Here is a 17,849-nt window from a genome sequence, read left to right as displayed (position 1 = left end):
TTCCCTCCAAGCCAATTATCTTCCCAGAATCTGACTATGTCCCCTCTTCCAACGAGACATCAAAGCCCCTCCTAGAGGGGATTTTTTTTTAAAATTAGGTTGCTCCTAATTTTAGACCCTAATATCCAATCATTATCTAATAGGAAATAAACAAAGGGGATATTTTAAAGATGCTTTTCATTAGTTATATCTCCCCATCCAGATTGGTTCAAAGCTAGATGCCAACCAATTTTGGGTATTAAAGCCCTGTTAAGGTGCTAAATCTTTCTAAATCATAATCCCCCTTTCTCCTTTGGTTTACACATAGTGTCGCAATTCATTCGACTCATTGTATTTATTTCTTAATCACAAAAGTATCATCTTAATTTAGAAGAACTTTAATTTAAAGAGGGTTTAACACCTATTTAATTGATATAATCATGTCCTCCCTCTCTTTCATTTTTTCCTCCCTTTTCCATTCTTTCTCCTTGGTGGAATGAGGATAAAACCCTCTATATCCTCTTTAAAGATCCTATTTTCATGGTGACAAGTTCAGATATGATCTATTTCCCCCTAGGTTCTTCATTTTCTTTTGCCTTTCCACTTTGACTCTAATCTTGTTAGTGAAGTAGGGTTTCCTCATAATCTGGGTATGATTTCTAGATTTTGGGACCTGTTTGGGGTCCCTAGATTGTCCTTGAGGTTGTGCCCTCAAAAATTAGGGGTGAATTACACCCTTGATGGGCTAATTAGGGGAGCACTGCACCCCTGATAGGGACCTATTTCGACCCTTTTTTCTTTGGGTCCTGTATTTTGGAAAATCAGGTACAAACTCCTATTTCAGTTGGCTTGAGGGAGTTGGTTGATTCTGATCTCTATTTAAACCCCTCCATTTTATCCATTTTTCATCCACACATGATCATATCAAGAAATTGTATCCACAAGCTCTAGCTTTCAAGTGTTCAAGTTTTCAAGTTTCAAGCTTTAAACATCCATTCAAGCATTCTATTGAAGATCAAGGATTCAAGAACTCAAGAAATTAAATGAATTTATCTAGCAAGATCTTCTTCAAGATCCTTTGTTGCATCTTCTACATCCATTCATCTCCTTGGTCTAAATTCATTGGTGAAGACAAGCACATTGCATTCGATTCAATTTTGTAAGGTGAGGTCATACATTTACTTTACATTTATGCCATTTTAATTATTTCAATTGAAGGTTAATTCCTAAACTGGGGTATTATTGAGGAAAATAACCTATCAACAACAAAAACCCCTTATTATTGTAGGTTGTGAATCTTGAATCAATGAATAGGTTGTAGATCAGAGTACCCTTTTTGGATTTCTTTGAAATTGTAAAAATAGAATCACCATGGACATAGTCAATTAGGGTTGCATTGCACCCTTGATGCACCAATTTTCCCCTAATAGATCTTCAAAATATTTTTGTGTTTTGTCTATCACACAGTTTCAAGCCCAATCCTAAAGGTTTCCTATCATTTTGATCACTACAACAAGCATAGAATAGAGTTCAAAGGTGAGTTCTTGCTCCCTCCTTTGTCAATTCAACATATCTTTATTTAACATATACACACATTTAGGGCTTTTAAGGATTTTGGCTATATTTCCCCTATTCTTCTAGATTTGGTTTGTATTATTTCTCTATGCTTTCTTGGTTAACATTAATCTCACAAGACCTAGTCCTTTAGAATTGGCATTGAAAGTTTCGTATTCCTTATCTATCCCTTTCTATATCACATGCTTGCAATACAACACAACAAAAATATATATGAGTGTATGTTATGTAATGAACTCAGGTTTTATCCACTTGATTAAAATTCCCCACACCACATTTATTAGTGAACCCAATTGTGTCAACTCTTTCTTTTGTATGTTAGGTTATCCTTTGCATTTTGTGGTGCATGTTTTTTTGTTGATATTTCCACTTCTGAATAGGTGTCTATCTTTCATTTATCTATCAATTACATGCTTCACATTCTTTTAGTTTGGAGTTCATATCATAAGGGTCTTATTACCTTGTTTGGTGTATGGTCTTTACTACTTTTAGTACTACCTATAAAATTCCCATTAGGAGAAGTCGCATACACATGGTTCTTTTCGATCTAAATTATTCTTCTCCTCCTCTTTAAAAACTTAGTGACCCTATGGTTTCTCATGATCCCAATCTTTCTATGTAGAATGACTCTTCTCACTCATCTAATGATGAGGCCTTAAGAATTCTCCTAAAGAATTTTATAAGCTTGCTACTAAAATTGATAATATGCATGATTGTCTTTTAGAAGAAAACCACAACATAGAAATTTTTGTTTCCTTTGACACTTTTAAGAAAGTGACATTCAATGATAAACATGGTGTTAATATTTTGTGTTCTCTTACTCATCTTTTTTATACTCATGCTAATTCTTTGACTCAAGTTGCTTCTAAAGCTAGATTACCTCCTCCTATTTCTTCTCTTGAGCGTGTTTTTCCTATCTCTATGCCCATCTCTAGATTTTCCACTTATGTTCCTCCAATCATGACTACTTATGTTTAGGTATCTAATCCTCCTAGTGGTATTCCTCTTCCTTACTTACCTATAAGTATTCCACCTGTGTCATTACCAACTTCACAACTTTCATATAACAATGTCCCTTTGACTTATCCTAATCCTTCTACTATGGTCCCCAGTGTTCCACCTATGGTTTCTTCCATTCCAAATAATTCATACACTTTTCCTAGTGTTTCAAATGGGTGTGTTTCATCTATACCTTTTAATGATTCCACCATCCTTAGTTTGGCTCATACGATGTCTTCTTTGCAACAACTCACTTCTTTCACTCAATCTAAATTCAATGTTCCTACATGTGATATGGGCAGTCCTTTTTCTTTTGACATTATCTATTTTTCACTCCTTTACAAGATGGTGTGCCTTGCCTTGATACTTACAATGGTAAAGGTTATCTTGTAAAGCATCTTAAGACTTTTCAAGTTCTATGTAGTGACTATGCTCATGACCATAGTATTCTAACTAAGTTGTTTGATTGCACTTTCTATGACAAAGCTTTACAAGAGTATTTCTCTTTGCCACCTTATTCAATTGATTCTTTTCATAAACTTGCTAATGCCTTCATACAAAAATTTAAAAATAATTTTGGTCCTTCTATTTCTTTGACTGATTTGATGCATTGTAAACAAGGTCCTAAGGAGAAAATGATTGATTCTATTAGTAGATTTAAACATTTGTATGCCCATATTTTGTTAGAGTAATAAGAGATTGCCTTATTAATTAAACCATTTTGATTTAAGTATTAAGTCACTTATTATCTCTAGTTTACTTAAGCTAAACTTTAGGCATATAATAATTAATTATTTTATTAATTATTATCATGCAATCTAGGTTTTAGCTGTTAGGTTTTTTATCTCCTTTTATAAGAATTGATCTCTTTGTAATTTATTAATTCATTTTTTATTAATAAAAATATCTCTTTTTCCTCATCAAGAATGTCACATCTATGGATATGGGAATTCAACTCCATAACTTTTGCTTCTCTCTTTCTATGACGTGTTTGCATGCAGGTGGTTCTTGGGAGTTGTGAGGTTAATCTTTCATCAACTTCAACATGGTATCAGAGCTCTAGATTGTCATGCCCTATTCTATTTATGAGAAGTTTGACTTGGCTTTCAGATTTTTCTTTTTTTCTTTTAGAGGGTTTCATTTTTTAGAGTTATTTTGTATTGAATTTGGGGGTTCACTAATTTCTGGGTCACTTTGAGCTCAAACAGACATCACTATTGAGCTCAAAGTGCCCCAAACCCCTATTTTTATATAAAAAATTTCCAATTTGGACACAGTTGGAATTTGAAGTTAAAAATTCCCCAAGATTTGGCACACTTTTTGAGGTGAGAATTTTCTTTTTTTTGGCACATTTCCTGAGATGGCAATTTTCAAATTTTTTGGCACACAAATCGAGATTTTAAAAAATTGAGATTTTTGGCACATTTCTTGAGGCAACGATTTTTTTGAATTTTAGCATGCAAAATGAGATTTTTTCTAAAATTCATATTTTTTGCACATTTCCTGAGGTGACAATTCTATGATTTTTGTACGAAAATCAAGATTTTTTGGGTACACAAATCAAGATTTTGGGCACTAAATCAAGATTTTTAGGTATGCAAGTCAAGCCAATTTTGGTAGAGAACTGGCATGCTTCCTGAGGAAAATCTAGATGTTCCAAATAATTTTTTAACAACTTAGACTAATTCATTAGTCCACTTGGTCTCTATATTTGTTTAATAGTAACAATAAAAGTAACATGCAACTCATCAGTTCAATAGCAACTAACTTGTAGAATGTAAAACATTAAACAATAAAACATCTCAAACCAAATTCACACAAGTATAACACTAGGATTTAACATGGAAATCCAATTTGGAAAGCACCACTAATAACATGCTACCAATTTTCACTCTTCTGAAGTGAGCATAATTTATTTCTTGTCCACAAAACTAATCTCTTTCCTAAAAATAAAGCTCTGCCACTTCTATTTTTTCTATCATCAATATTTATTGCCCAATCTACCTCTATATACACTTTAATCTCAAAATTATCATTTTTATTGTAATACAATCCATAGTTTGTTAGAACATATAGTCCACTAATATAACTAAGAGGGGCAGGAGGGGTGAATTAGTTATCCAACTATTATTACTATTATCAACCTTAAACAAACTTAACCATATGAACAATATAAATTGAAACCACAACAAGATACTCATACACAATAGCACCAAATATGTTAACTAGGAAAACCCTTGATCAGAAGGAAAAGTCTGGTGGGGATGGTACCCATAAGATGATGTACTAATAAAAATTTTCCTTGTTAGAGGATGGACCTTGTTAGGAGTCTATGAATGCATTCAATACATATGAGTCCCTATTAGGAGACTTTGAATCCTTGTTAGGAGATTCCAACCCTATTAGGATTTGTGCAAGATAGCTAGACCCAATACCCAAACAACATCAAGGGCAAGACTAATGAACCCACTATCCAAATGATCTCTATATTATTCCTTGTAGAATAATAGAAATGAAATGTACTTCTTTCCTCTTCCTCTATCCTATGAACTGAACCTCTACTCCTTTTGATCTTGTAACCAAACCATATAACTCGCATCCAATAATCCCTTGGATCACTTAGATGCATTTACCAAACACTCTGCTCCTTTTCACACTTTGCACTTCATAAAACAGTGAATACATTACAAACAAGGAAAACATCTTTCCTTTATACCATATCTTCAAAATAATTCCTTGAGTCAGCCTTAAGGCTTTCCCAATTAATTATAATAAGATAATTAATTAATTACAATTACAATAGCATTGTCAGCTCATAGTCCATATAAAACTTCACAATTGTGATAGTAGGGTTTGTGCACTTGCTGATTTCATCAACATACATTCCTCTATCACTGCTTGACTACACATCTTTTTACTGCATCTCAGATGTAAGATACCGAACAAACATCAAGAACCACTTTCCCAATACTCTATCTCTAAACTGCTCTTTGTCAATTAGGTACAACTTTCGTGCATCTTCAACTTAGACTTTGCACACTTGACCACTTCATCAAGATATTTTTCTAGACATGTACATAATTGCACATCACCAGACAATTAAACCATTGTTCATATCATTAAGATCTTTGTTTGGAACTCAGCTCGTCTTTACAAAAACCATGCTATGTTGACATCAATGAAAAACATAGTCATGAATGCAACATGGCAATACTCTCCAATTCTTAAGATACTCTCCCAAAGTAGTATCATCAAAATTCATGCTACCATAGTCCTATGTTCCTTTCAGGTATCTTAGTATCCTTTTTATAGCCATCATGTGATTCTCCTTAGGATTTGCAAAAAAATATAGCAACAATCCCAACAACTAATACAATGTCTGGTTTTGTAGGAACAACATATTGCAACCTATACAAGGTTTGATTCACATTAGTAGAATCATCACTCTTTGAAAATTTGTGTTCAATAGCCATAGGTTTACTATAGGTATACTAACTATGCTTGAGTCTTCCATTCCAGAGGTCTTCAATATCTCCTTAATGTACTCAGATTGTGTGATGTATATACCCTTCTTCATTTGATATACTTTGAAACCAACAAAGAATTTGATCTCTTTAAATATAAACATCTCAAATTCCTTCTTAGTTTCATTAGAAAATGATTTACATAGAATCTTGTCCTTATAATATAATATCATCCATAAATATCTTAGCTAACAGTATCCCTTTTTCAAATTCAGTCCTCAAACATAGATTGCCATTATCATTAGTCTTTGCAAAGCCAATCTTCACCAAATATGTGTGCAACCTTTCATACCATTCTCTAGATGCTTGTTTAAATCCATACAATACTTTTTGTAGCTTACATACCATATTTCTCTTGCTTGGATCTACAAATCCTTCAAGTTGTTTAATATAGAATTCTTCCTCTAGTATTCCATTTAGAAATGTAGATTTGACATCCATCTGATACACTTTGAATCATTTGTAAGAAGGATATGCAAGAAAATTTCTCATTCCTTCTAACCTTGAAACTAGGACAAATGTCTCCCCATACTCAATTCCTTATTCTTGTGTATATCCTTTCCAAACTAGTCCTATTTTTTTTTTCTTGTGACTTCACCTTTCTCATTCATCTTGTTTTTGAATACCCACTTTGTATCAATAAAATTCTTGTCCTTTGGTCTAGGTACAAATATCTAGGTCTTTTTCTTATCTATTTTCTCAATATCTTCATTCATGATTGCAATCTAATCTTCAATCTCGAATGCATCCTTGACTAATATAGGCTCATACTCACACAATAAGCATGTATCAATCCTTAGTATTTTTCTTGTCATAACTCATGAATCTTTGCCTCCAATGATTTGATCTAGTGTATTATTTATTCTTAAATATTTTTCTAGGGTAAGCTCCACTCTTCTTTCTTTGTGTAATGGTTCATCAAGTTCACCTTGTAAATTCACCTTAGGTAGCACTTCTTGCATCTTAGCTTCTTCTTCTAGTTGTTCAACTATCACATCATTATGTTCAAACTCAACTACCTAATTCTTAGGAGTTTGTTGTTGTAACTTGGCTCTAATTAGTTACTTCTACTTGACAAATTTATTTTCAGTCTTAGGTAGGGTACTAGGATTTCCCTCATAGACATATAAAAAATTCATTTAGTCTTTAGGTTCTTGCTTGCATTCAACTTTATTTTTCTCTACATATTCATAAAATCTAACATTTGCACTTTCTACAATTTTGTTAGTATTAGAATTCAAAAATTTATATGTTTTTCTTTTAGTGTAATATCCTAGGAATATGCCTTCATCACTTTTAGCATGAAGTTTTCTATGTCTTTTGTCTTTCAGTATATAATATTTTCTTCCAAATAATTTGAAGTACTTTACATTAGGTGCATATCCGTACCATAATTCAAAATATGTAACATTTGTACCTTTCTTGACTTGTACTCAATTCAAGGTACAAATAGTTGTACTTATAGCTTCTCTCCATTCCTTTTGTGAAACATTCTTCTCCATCATCAATGTCCTAGCATAGTCCATGATTGATATATTCCTCCTTTCATCTATACCACTATATGGAGTAGTCCTCAATGCTGACATCTACCTCTTGATTCCTCTATCATTATAGAATATGTTTAATTCCTCATATATAAATTCACCTCCTCTATCAGATTTTAGACACTTCAATCTGTTACTTGTTTCCTTTTCAACTCTAGCCAAATACCACTTAAATATTTGAAATGCATTAGATGTTTCTTGATGAAACATTACAGTCATCATTCTAGAGTAATAATCAACAATTAGAATAAAATATTTTTTTCCATAGTAGCATTGTACTCCAGTAGGTCCACAAAGGTTAGTATGAACTAACTCCAATATATCCTTAGATGAATAGGTCTTTCTCTTGAAACTAGACTTTGTCATTTTACCTAGTTGATCTTGCTTACACATTACATTACCGAGTTTCTTTGATCTTTGTAATCCTCTTACTCTTTTCATCTTACTAATGCTTACCAAATTATCAAAGTTCACATGACATAGCCTCTTATGCCATAACCAAATGTCTTCACATTGTGCAATCAAGAATGTATCATTAGATAAGTCTAGGTAGAACAAGTTACCTCTTGTTTGTTCTCCACTTCCAATAAGCTCTCTAGAACCATTATAAATCTTGGACTTCTTGTGTTTAAACTCAACTCGGTAACTTGAATTGTTCAATTGTGCTACACTCAAAAAAAAAAAAATTGTCCTTCAAACCAATAAACATTATCACATCTAATCTTATCAGTCAATCGTATTGATCATTTACCTTTCATAAGATATGGTGCATTATTACAAAACTTAACAAAAATTCCTTTATAGTATTCTAAGGTTACAAACTTACTTTTATCAGTAGTCATGCGATGTGAGAAATAAGTATCAATTATCCATCGATTACCTTAGCTCACATATGAAATAATTGCAGTTTCTCATCTTCATCAGAATCATCTTTCATTGCAACATAAACAACTTCTTCATCATGACTATCAAAATCACTATCAGTTTCTTCTTTAGAAATGTAACAAGATTTCTTACATTTTCCCTTGTAGTCTATGTATCCTTTGTTGTCTCTTCCATCTCTTCTTCCTTAGTAATTGTTGACTTTCCTTTCATCCTTGTCATCCCTATCAATACATCTTGCAGTAATATGACCAACTTTATTGCATGAAAAAAATATTATTGGAAGTTTACCTTTGAATATTCCTTTGCCTCTTGGTATCCTTCTAGCCATTAATGCTTTAAAATCCTAAAGATCATCATCAGATGATTCACTATCACTATCCTCAAACTATCCTTTCTTCTTCTTAGACTTATGAAGAACCAATTGTGACTTGAAAGTAGATTTAATAGTAGGGGTGGTAAAATTATTAAAGTTTGACAATTCACAAGCAGTAAGCCTCCCATTAGACTATCCAAGGTCAGATCATTACCAAGAGTACACCTTGATTCTTTTATTGCAGAAACTCTAATAGCATAAATAGGAAGTAGGGTTCTTAGTACCTTGTTGATCACAATTCCATGATTGTTTTTCCTTTCAACTCCTCTAATTGCATTCACCACTTCTTTGATTCAGATACAATATTATGCAATGTTCTCACCTTCTTTCATCTTCATATCATCAAACTTACCTCTCAAGATTTTTGACTTAGCTCTTAGTACATTCTTTCCCCCACCATGGATCTTTGCTAGTTTGTCCCACATTTTCTTTGTAGTAGTCCATTCCTTTATATCATCAAACTCTAAGTAACTTAGGTCAGATGCAATCTCCAACATTACATGATTGTGTTCTTGTTTCTCCTTTATTTACTAGGATGTCATAGGCGATGGTACTTCTATGTAGTTATGGTCTAGGTAGTATACAACTAAATCTCCAATTCCAACAATGTGCACCTTCATCAAACTTTTCCATGTAGAGAAGTTTTCCTTGTTCAACTTGTGTACCTCCTTTTTTAACATCTTGATCTTTATCTTTAAGTCCCTTCAAACTTTACTTACAAGCACCACATGCTCTAATACTAATTGTTAGGATGATTTTAGAATAATTGGGGGGGTGGGGGTGAGCATTGAATCAATTGTCCATGGGTCTAGATGTTCCAAATAAACTTTTAACCACTTTTAACAACTCATATTTATTCATTAGTCTACTAAGTGTCTATATCAACTTAATAGTAGCAATATAAACATGTAGTTTACTGGTTTGACAACAACTAAATTACAAAATGTGAAACATTAAATAGTAAAACATCTCAAACAAAATTCACAAAAGTATAAAACAAGAATTTCACATGGAAATCCAATTTGCAAAAAAACATCAGTAACATGCTACCAACTTTTCACTCTTCTAAAATGATCTCGATTAAGAGTCAACCCTATTAAAGGTTTCAATACACCTTGTTAGGTGTGACCTTGTTGAAGGATTTAATCACACTATTAGGAGTGACCTTGTTAGAGGTCTTAAGAATATCCCATTAGAATTTCACCTTGACTAAAGGATTTACAAATGACTATTAGGTCAACCTTGATTAAAGGATTTTTAACTAATACAATGGTTAGAATGTAACAACAAGTTGATTTGATAAATATAACTCATTTTGCAAATACAGATCACAATGTAGCTCATCTATTGATTCACTAACTGGCCTTCATTAAAATTTCCATCACATATTTTCTTGGAAGCCCTTCAAGCAATCACACTTCACCTCTGATCAGTTCTTCACAGTCTTCTCCTCAAGTTGGCCAATCAACAGAATCAATAACTATGTCAAACACATACTAACTTCGAAATATGTTGTAGAAGGATGATGATAAGATAAGGTTAGTTTTGAGTCACAAGGTCTAGGCAACAATTAAGTTTCAATAACATTTCACTATACTTGTTCAATCCACTAGAAGGACTAATCTGCACTTACAGGATATCCTACCATTACCCTAGTACTTGATCTTGGTTATTAACATAACCTATTAGACCTAATTAAAACATTAAATATTCATCATAAAACTAATTTTGACATACAACTTATCTTCTAACATAATCCGACTCATCTTATCAAGTTACCTAGTCAACTTTAATCTATAATAGTTTCAAACATTAACATCTTCTATTAATCAAATTAATAACTTAATCCCCCTATATTTAATTATTATTATTTGTTAAACATCATCCTAATAACATTAAAATATCTAAATCAAGTTCATCAAACTATAACCAACACTATACAAACTTAAAACACAATTTTGTTTACATTCCCTAACACTATTGAACTCTAACCCACGACCCCTTCTATAACTAATTAGATCCATTTAATTATCCACTAACTATAATATACTTAATTTAAAATGCAATATAAAAATAAATTCCTAATATAAAACTAAATTAAATTTACTATCTCTTATTCACAACATTAAACTACAAAACAATATTAACAATTACTAACACTAACGTAACCATCACCTAATCCTACTTACCTACTAACCCATCATTTAAAAAAAAAAACACTAATAATTTAATTTTTCAGCACAACACTAATAAAAAAAATCAAAATATTAAATTATATTTATTAATTCCTAAACCACATTCATATTTACTAATACTACCTTAGATACTCTTTAATCCTAACTTACAATCCTTAAACTCTTCTTAACTATCCTATACCACTTGGCCACTTACCATACCCTTTCCACTTTTGCAAGGTGCAAGTAAATGCCCAAGGTCTAACACACGCTACCCAAGGCCTTCTCAAGGCTAGTGCACAGTCTTGCTTAGTTTGGAGGTGTTGGATAATGAAACCAAGGTAAGTATATTAAAGATGAGATGTAAGTTACATTAATTTTTTTACTTGTTTAATACAATTCCTTAGGGAGTTGAGGGTGATGGGTGGTGTGGGGTCCACTCATCCCTTCCAATATTGCATTTCTTTAATATATATTGTGTTTATGTGCCATAAAGGCATTTGTTTGAAAAATAAATTAAAAGGGAATATTTGTGCAAGTATACATTATAAACACATATAATATTGAATGTTGAAAAATGGAATATTGTATGGGGGGAATTTAATTTCCTCCCATAAAATTTCCGGCATTCTGTAGATGCACATTTTTGGATTTTTCCAATGCTATTTTTTTTTGGGGAAACTTGAAAATGTTTACATGAGTGTTTTTGAAGCTTTTTTTTTTCTTTTTCTTTTTTATAGTAACATTACTATTTGTATTTTATAAAGTCTAAGGATAAATTAATAGGTAACATATATGTAATTTAAATAGGATTTTAATATAATGATTTACCATGTAACACACTATATTAAATTTAGATGCAATTGTAGAGAAAAATACCAATTCTAAGCATTGAATTTAATCAAGAACATTAAGGAAATCTATACATCTTTCATTTTGATTTCTCAATGAAATACTATAACTTTAATCCAAATCCCCTTTCATTCATGATTGAATTTGTGATTACACAAGGACAAATTAAGATTTGAATTAACATTTGAAACTTTTATATTCAGATGCATTTCAAGGTAAGAATTGAAGGGAAAACAAATTGAATCTTATTACAATCATTTGCACCTTGTTTATAAAAAATTTTCTATTCTTATTTACCGAAAGTGAAATATACTATATTGAATACACTTCAATAGGTCATAATAAATATACAACTCTTTTAAAAAAATACAAATATACATGTTTCAATAAAGAAGATGAAACAAGAAGTCTCTAACATAGGGTGACTCAAGAATTGCACCAAGAAATCCATTCCAAGTTTTCTCCCTTATTCAAATCCATCAAGAATCTACAAATACACACAAGGCATACCAAGGAGAGCTCACCTCCCAACCTAGGCCTCAATAGGGCCACTCACCGAGCTAGGAGAAACAATAGCCAACCAGGTGACATTCAAAACTAATTCACAATCACATGATCATAGCATAAGATACCCATCCAAGGTAATCACAAATGGGTTTTACCTTGAACCCATGACAAGGGGTGAAGGTTGATCTTCCATGTAGGAGATGTCAATGAATAAAATACAAAGCATACTTCTTCTAAGGCTAAATAGCACATACAAATTCCATGCTCATTTCTCCTTATCTACCCCAAAACAAGACTAGTTTGCATTGGCAAGAAAGAGCCCATAACACCTTGCCATCTTCCCTCTTCTCACCATGAGAAGAGACTCTACACTACCATGGAGTCCAACTAATCCCTTCCCCCATACATGGCCACTTTTGACCTATCTGAGGGTGAGTAGTGGCATCACTCCCTTCACAATTCCCTCAACAAAACAAAGAGAAGAACATGAAGAAGATTGCAAACAAACCCAAAATCCCATCCCTCACATGATAATACCAAAAAATATAAACTAAACACATGCAAGAGAGTTTCAAACATATACTTAAGCTATTGAAAACATAAACAATCATCCATGGAAATGGAGGTAGCCATCCTTCACATGATGTTATGGCAAAAATAAAGTTTGAGAAGAGCTTATCCCTCATGTTGCTTCAATTCCAAAATTTGACTTCTCTAAAAATAGAGAGTGGGAAAAAACCCCTAACTTCTCCAAGGGCCTCTAAATAAGCTTCCAGATCCCACCCACCTAAAATGGAAATAAATTTATAATTGACCCTAAGTGTCTTGGTCATCAACATGTTCCTACCATTAATGCAAGTCTTAGGAAAGAGTATGTGTTGGTGTTTTAAAATGCATAGTGATAAAACCTTCCAGAGGGAAACATAAATGAAAATTTCTAAGGGTTAGCTACTTCCCTGTCTTCAACAATACCCAAATGGATTTGGACCAACATAATGAAGCACAATGCTTCCTTCACTTTTGGCTCTACAAAACCAAGGTGGGAGTATCTATAGATCCTACTATGTAACCAATGCAAGCAACCATAGTCCAAAATCTTAACAAAGTAGATTAAACCCTTATTTCTCCTATTGACTCATGCAATAACATAGATCTACAATAGCTAAATGCAAGATAATGCAATTCATAAGCCGAGTGAGGGAATCCTATTTTAGATCTTCAAACATAAAATATAAAGATGATTTGAATTTGATTTGATTTTATGTGGGTGGGGAAAGTGGATGAAAATCAAGTATAGACAATAAACTAATGATCATGTAGCTGATCAGTGCCTCATCCATTAGGCAATTCACAAATCTCTCTCATGCATTTTCGACATCTACGACACATATATTAACTCAAGACTCTAGAGCTATCCGTTTATCTTGTAAATTGGATATCAATGTTCAATCTAAATCTCATTCTTACCTGGTATCCCCGAAGCATTTACATAACACCTTGAATTATAAGCAACAATGAAACAACATACAGCCTTAACGAACTGCAACTATGATCTAGGCTCTTTGTTCAAAGATCATAAAACATTACAAATCATTGAGAAAGGAGACAAGATTTAAAATGAAACTCAACACCTATTTTTCTTTGTATTTATTTCCTTGAAATAATACATGAAAATGCATGAAATTAACTCACAAAATACCAAATAAACCAAATTATACAATACACATATGTTGCCATTAAAGAGAGAAAATGATGGCAATGAGAAATTGATGGGATGGGAAGGGGGTATCATAGCCAAAACATAGCTTCAAGGTTTGGAACCAACACATCCCAGATACTATCCATCCAAACTTCATCAATTCCATAAACCATTTCTACTAAATGTTTTCATTCTAGATTTTTTTTTCAATTTCCAACTCCCCACTTTTCCCCAACAACCCCTAAAATGAATGAGAGAAAATACATATTAGGACCAAAGAATTCAATCCTAACCAAGAGATATTTTCCATTTCCTCTTTTATTCCAAAAAGATCTGATTCTTCAATCATGACTCCAACTTCAATCCTGAAATTCATCATAGCTGGAAAACAAATATTCCTCACAACTGAAAATTGGAGCCAAATTATACCAGAATGGCATAATATTCTCAAAACTAACCCAATAGACCTTTAACCATGTATTTTTACCAAGCCTATAACTGTATTTTTAATTTTCACCAATTTCACTGAGAAGGCCCAATTTTCACATTTTTGCCTATAACTTGAACCAGTGAAGACCTACTCAAAATCTGATTCCATATTTGGATTCCTCGTCTCAAGACCTTTCCAACAGTATATGATACTTGATATTTTGGATGAAAATAACCCTTGTAGTGGCCATTTAAAGAATCAAGCTCCTTCTATGAGATGAATAGTTAAAAGGATTTGATGTGAAATGTTTAAAAAAAAATTCTATGGTCTAAATTATAGAAAATCACATTTTAAACCAAATTTTCAAATTTTGGAGAAAATTGAAATAAGATATTCATTATTTAAAAAAAAAATCCCCTTATATCTCCCTTGGCCATTCAATTAGTGCTACACATCAGATTTTGAGTGGCTCCCACAACTCTGAATGGCCCCACAACCCCTGCTAGATTTTAAACTTTTCTGAGAGGTCACCATGTCATCATCGGTTAGACCCTCCCATTTTTTGATGGCGACATGGTGACCACCAGAAACTTCACCCTTTTCTGACGAATGTTCTCTCAAGTAAAAAATGTTGACTTCACCTCCACATGGCCATGTTGGGCTCCACTATGCAAGCCACAACTTCCAAAAGCCCATGTCTTATAGACATCATGCAATGTGTGTTTTAGTATTTAAACATTTAAATTCCCCCTGTGGCAATCATGTGGGAAAAAAAATTTTTCATGGTTTCCTTTGTTCTTTTGTGTGGATTCTCTAAGTTAGGACTCTCCTTTCTACCAAGACGTGGGCCTTCCTTGCTTGTAGGTTCTCTAGATAATTGTGGAGGTGTCCTTCTGTATTTTCCTCCCTTTTACCTCTTCAAACGACCTCTCCCCAGCCAATTTCCTACACCTATGTTCAATTGTAGATCTACCCTGTCGTTCTGTCTCCATTCATAGGTCTCCACGACTATAGCCCTGGCCACCATATGGACTAATACTCCTATTATGCTTGGCACCACCTAGTTTAGTCGCTTTGGTTACAAATAGCCTTACCGTGTTTAGATCATGAGCAACCTCTGCCTTTGTAGCAATTGAGCTAACTGATTTTGACAATCCTTGGGCTTCAAGCAATTTATTTGTGCTTTTATCTGACTTCTTATCATCAACCAAAAGAGTGCTCTTCCCTTTTGTCTACCTTGCATTCTCATTGATGGGCTAACATTTTCTGCCATCTTTATAATATAGATCATATTGATGTTTTCTATTTCTTACACTTCTAGAAACTTTCTCACTTCTGCGTTCATTTTCTTGTCCCTTTCTACCACTTCTATCATCCCCATCCTGATAGTGATCTTGCTCCTTTTCATCTCTATCATTGTAAAAACTTGATGTCTCGGACTCAGTTTTAGAATGTTGATCTGTTTCTCTGATATTTTTTTCCTTGTACCGGTCCCATTCCCTAACATCATCTCTTTTCCTATGCTGCACCTTATCATCTTTGTATGTCTCAAAATCCTTCTCAATGTTCTTATGCTTATCTCTTGCTCTATTTCTAGATTCATCACAATCTTTAGAATCATCTTTACCTCGGCCTTTGGCATCATCATGACCTTTTTTGGGTTCTCTATTTCGTATGTCTCTTGAATGTTCTTTGTTTCCCCAATCTCTAACAACATCTACCATTTCATCACTCTCCTTGTGCTATTCCACTACTATATCCATGTCATTTAAGTGTTTGCCTCTATTTTTAGGCTTCTCTATAGAAATATCCCTATCCAAATTTTTATGGTGGTCTTTGCTTCCATCATCCTTGTCTCTAAAATATCATTATCTTTGAAATATGTATATCCTCCTCGTGACATTATTTTAGATATATCAGGTGCTTGTTAATGTGAGAGGAATGCTTAGGTTATGAACTCCCTTAAAGCTGGTATTTCATTTAATTAGAAAGATGACACATTTATAACCACATTTTCTCTAATTATAATGTCTTTCCTTCTTACTCATAATTCGATTATGCTCCACAGAATGTGCCCTTGTTAAAATAATTTTATCCCCCACCTTTCTATTTAGTTTGATGCAATTAGTCGAGCCCCCAAAGTGGGTCCAACTAAAAAAAAATTCATTTTCATACAACTAAATTTTCAAATTGATCCACTAAACTCAAGTTATTTAATGAAGTCAATTTGCACCACTGATTCAATCATTAAAACTAACTTTTAACATTTCATGCAAACTATCAACTTTGTGCCATGGGATCCTTTGATTGGCTTTAAAAATTGACAAAAACACCTAACCGGATTTTGAAATATGACATACTGCTTCTTTGCTCCACATTCTCTTCCCCTGTCAAATCTCATGTCATGAAAAATTCTTACTCAAAAGACATTGACTGTCAAAGTTTCCCTCTTAGAACTGCCTGCAAGCAAACATGTCAGAAAATAATAAATCACGTTCTGTTTTGGCTTCGATAATTGGGTAAACAAACACTTGGGGGCATGAAAACTAGGGAATGGGTTCACTGTCATGAGGAAAATATAAATATATGATTAGGGCTCATGATGAATAATAAGAAGCATTTGGCGAATGGTCAAAGTAGGCTATACAAAATTTGTAGACTAGAAACACTGGCAGAAAAAACATTTTTGCGAATAGAATTGACCTAGGAAAGTGTGCAGATGGATTTGTCAGGATTTGAAATTTGGCACACTTAAAGCATTTTAAGAGTATAATACATTGGTACAATCCATTTGATCTCACCTATCATGGATTTTGAGTTTTGACTTGTCGAACACGAGTATCAACAAATCTACATTTGTTGACACCAATAAAAAATTAAAAATTGCATTTGGAATCACATTAAAAAATTGATTAAACGAATTTTTCATGAGCTCAAAAATGAAACATAGCAAGTCTCTAACCTCTAGAATGCAATGTAAAAGGATTTTTATCACTTCAGTCAACTGGGTCAAAGTTATAACAAGTCAAACAGGGCCTCCTAGAATTTTGAACAATTTGCATCAACATGACAACAATAAATGACTAACTTTAAGGGATTCAAAACCTAGTCAAATAGATTTGAAATGACTCAAAATTTGGAACATAGGTTCTTTGGTTTGGACACTAAACACTCCCAAAGTGGGAAGTCATGAAACATTATTGGGTGCAAGATATTCAATTACAAACATAGCCTCCTGTCATTGTTTGACACAGGCAAAAATGTAGATTTGGGTGTTGCTCAAAACGGGACTTTACAAATGGCTCAAA

General features: G+C 33.0%; 1 pseudogene; it reads right to left on the bottom strand.

The window, feature by feature from the left end:
* LOC149565937 (uncharacterized) overlaps positions 1-17,849 on the bottom strand; it is a 289,704-nt pseudogene that overhangs the window by 136,626 nt on the left and 135,229 nt on the right.

This window comes from Cupressus sempervirens, chromosome 3, assembly GCF_028749045.1.
Source record: "Cupressus sempervirens isolate cs-2001-9-10 chromosome 3, ASM2874904v1, whole genome shotgun sequence".
In the NCBI taxonomy this organism is placed as follows: domain Eukaryota; kingdom Viridiplantae; phylum Streptophyta; class Pinopsida; order Cupressales; family Cupressaceae; genus Cupressus; species Cupressus sempervirens.
This window is presented reverse-complemented; position numbering and strand designations above follow the sequence as displayed.